Source organism: Macaca nemestrina, chromosome 13 (assembly GCF_043159975.1).
Source record: "Macaca nemestrina isolate mMacNem1 chromosome 13, mMacNem.hap1, whole genome shotgun sequence".
NCBI classification, from domain to species: domain Eukaryota; kingdom Metazoa; phylum Chordata; class Mammalia; order Primates; family Cercopithecidae; genus Macaca; species Macaca nemestrina.
The window spans coordinates 69,258,137-69,261,610 of record NC_092137.1 but is presented as its reverse complement, the minus strand read 5'-3'; the positions used below and the strand labels follow the sequence as shown (position 1 = coordinate 69,261,610).

Below are 3,474 nucleotides of genomic sequence, written 5' to 3'. Positions count from 1 at the left end.
CTAAGTCTGCTCTTTCTCAAAATATCACTAAAACCAAAGCATGGGAAGTAAACGTCATCATAATCATCAACAACAACAACAATAATGAGTCCCAAAAGGATGGGAAAAAGAGGAAGAGGGAACAATGTCAATATAAATCTAACAGCTGGAAAGTTGCATCTAACCTGACAATGGGAAAAGTGATGAACCCTCCTTATCTGTATTGCAGAATCACTGGTACTGAGGGATACAGCATGGGGCTTAAATAAAGAAGGTGATTGAAAGCTCTTTAAAAAGCAACTAGATTCCCAGATGCTCTCTGGGTAGAAAGTCTTCCTCAACTTTAGCAGAAGATTGGAATGTCATTCTCTGATAAAAATAAAACAGGGTTTGGACTGGGGGACGCCAGGCATAGCTGAGGCCATCGGTTCTGTACTGAAAATAGGGGAGTTGTGGGAGTAGAGGAGTACTGAATGCACTGCATGCTTAAGGCTCAGACCTTCAGCTCTATTCCCTCACTGATCTCCATGAGTGCTGGGAGCCAGATCATTACCTTCCAGTTAGGAAATATATATATACATATATTTTGAATGGAGTCTCACTCTGTTGCCCAGGCTGGACTGCAGTGGCACCAGGCAGGAGATTGAAATGTTTTCTATTGGGAATTTGTCATCCCAAGAAAAAAACTCTAAAAATACTAACATCAGGGCTTTTTCAATGACTGACCGGGCCCAGTCACTCTGCAAAGAAGCCTAAAGAAGACAAGCTCCACTCACAGACTTTGAGCTTCTGATCAGTCACCACACTTAGACATGAACAGATGAACCATAATGACCACACATTCACAGAAAGGATGTGTAACGGTTTGCCTCTGTGTCCCCACCCAAATCTCACGTCCAATTTTAATCCCCAGTGTGGGAGGAGGGGACTGGTGGGAGATGATTGCGTTACTTCACCCTTGCTGTTCTTGTGATAGTGAGTGAGTTCTTATGAGATCTGGTTATTTAAAAGTGTGTAGCACTTCCCTTTTCTCCCTCTTCCTCCCGCTCCTACCATGTAAGATGTGTCTGCTTCCCTTTTGCCTTCCGCCATGATTGTAAGTTTCCTGAGGCCTCCCCAGAAGCAGAAGCCAGTATGCCACAGAAAACCTCTTTTCTTTATAAATTACCCAGTCTCAGGTATGTCTTTATAGTAGTGTGAGAATGGACTAATATAGACTGTGTTATAAAAGATTGAGACAAACATACACATACACACAGAAGAAAAGCACTTAGAGGTAACAGAGACTATGTTGAAAGGAGAGCTTCTGACAATTCCTTTTTCTTTCTCTCTCCTCCCGCCGCCCAAGATGCCAAAAGGAAAGAAGGCCAAGGGAAAGAAGGTGGCTCCGGCCCCTGCTGTCGTGAAAAAGCAGGAGGCCAAGAAAGTGGTGAATCCCCTGTTTGAGAAAAGACCTAAGAATTTTGGCATTGGACAGGACATCCAGCCCAAAAGAGACCTCACCCGCTTTGTGAAATGGCCTTGCTATATCAGGTTGCAGCGGCAGAGAGCCATCCTCTATAAGCGGCTGAAAGTGCCTCCTGCTATTAACCAGTTCACCCAGGCCCTGGACCACCAAACAGCTACTCGGCTGCTTAAGCTGGCCCACAAGTACAGACCAGAGACAAAACAAGAGAAGAAGCAGAGGCTGTTGGCCCGGGCCGAGAAGAAAGCTGCTGGCAAAGGGGATGTCCCCACTAAAAGACCACCTGTCCTTCGAGCAGGAGTTAACACCGTCACCACCTTGGTGGAGAACAAGAAGGCTCAGCTGGTGGTGATTGCACATGACGTGGATCCCATCGAGCTGGTTGTCTTCTTGCCTGCCCTGTGTCGTAAAATGGGGGTCCCTTACTGCATTATCAAGGGGAAGGCCAGACTGGGCCGTCTAGTCCACAGGAAGACCTGCACCACTGTCGCCTTCACACAGGTGAACTCGGAAGACAAAGGCGCTTTGGCTAAGCTGGTGGAAGCTATCAGGACCAATTACAACAACAGATATGATGAGATCTGCCGTCACTGGGGCAGCAATGTCCTGGGTCCCAAGTCTGTGGCTCGTATCGCCAAGCTCGAAAAGGCAAAGGCTAAAGAACTTGCCACTAAGCTGGGTTAAATGTACACTGTTGAGTTTTCTGTACATAAAAATAATTAAAATACAAATTTTCCTTCAAAAAAAAAAAAGAAAGGAGAGCTTCTTCCCTAAATTGCTATTTTCAGAGTGTTGAGAGAAGATATTACATCCATAAAATAAAAAGACAATGCTAGAAAAAGGAGCATTCAGATAAAAAAAAGAACTTTGAGAAATTATGACACAATAGTATAATTTTAAAAACACAACAGAATATTAGAAAAATAAGCTTGAAGACTTTTTTTTAGGAAGTAGAGCAAAAAAGACAATGCAATGAAAAAGAGAAGAAAAAATGTAAATAATGCACAAGTGCAGGAGGTCCAACATCTGAATAATATAATCATAGAATGGGAGAACAGGGAAAATAAAGGGAAAAAATGTGGCACAGATATACACCATGGAATACTACACAGCCATAAAAAGAATGAGATCATGTCCTTTGCAGCAATCTGAATGGAGCTAGAGGCCATTATCCTAAGTGAATTAATGCAGAAACAGAAAACCAAATACTGCATGTTCTCACCTATAAACAGGAGCTAAATATTGAGTACACATGGACACAAAGAAGGAAACAGTAGACATTGGAGCCTAATGAAGGGTGGAGCAGGGGAAGAGGGTGAGGGTCAAAAAACCACCTATTAGGTACTATGCTCATTATCTGGTGGCAAAATAATCTGCACACCAAACCCCCAAGACATGCAATTTACCCATGTAACAAACCTGCACGTGTACCCCTGAACCTAAAATAAAAGTTGGAAGTTTTTGGCCAGGGAGATCAGGCAAAAGAAAGAAATAAAGCGTGTTCACATAGGAAGAGAGGGAGTGCCAATGACATGATCCTATATCTAGAAAACCCCATTGTTTCAGCCCAAAAGCTTCTTAAGCTGATAAACAACTTCATCAAAGTCTCAGGATACAAAGTCAATGTGCAAAATTTGCTAGCATTTCTATACACCAATAATAGGCATGCAGACAACCCAATCATGAATGAACTTTCATTCACAAATGCTACAAAGAGAATAAAATACCTAGGAATACAGCTAACAAGGAAGGTGAAGCACCTCTTCAAAGAGGACTACAAACCACTTCTCAAGGAAATCAGGGAGCATACAAATGGAAAGACATTCCGTGCTCATGGATAGAGTCAATATCGTAAAAATGGCCATATTGCACAAAGCAATTTATAGATTCAATGCAATTCCCATTAAACTACCATTGACATTCTTCACAGAATTAGAAAAAAGTATTTTAAAATTCATATGGAACCAAAAAATAGCCTGTATAGCCAAAATAATCCTAAGCAAAAAGAATAAAGCTGGAGGCATCACGCT

General features: G+C 42.3%; 1 pseudogene; it reads left to right on the top strand.

Moving 5' to 3' along the window:
• Positions 1 to 1,299: 1,299 nt before the first annotated feature.
• On the top strand, positions 1,300 to 2,172 carry LOC105465200 (large ribosomal subunit protein eL8 pseudogene; annotated as a pseudogene).
• The last annotated feature ends 1,302 nt before the right edge of the window (positions 2,173 to 3,474 follow it).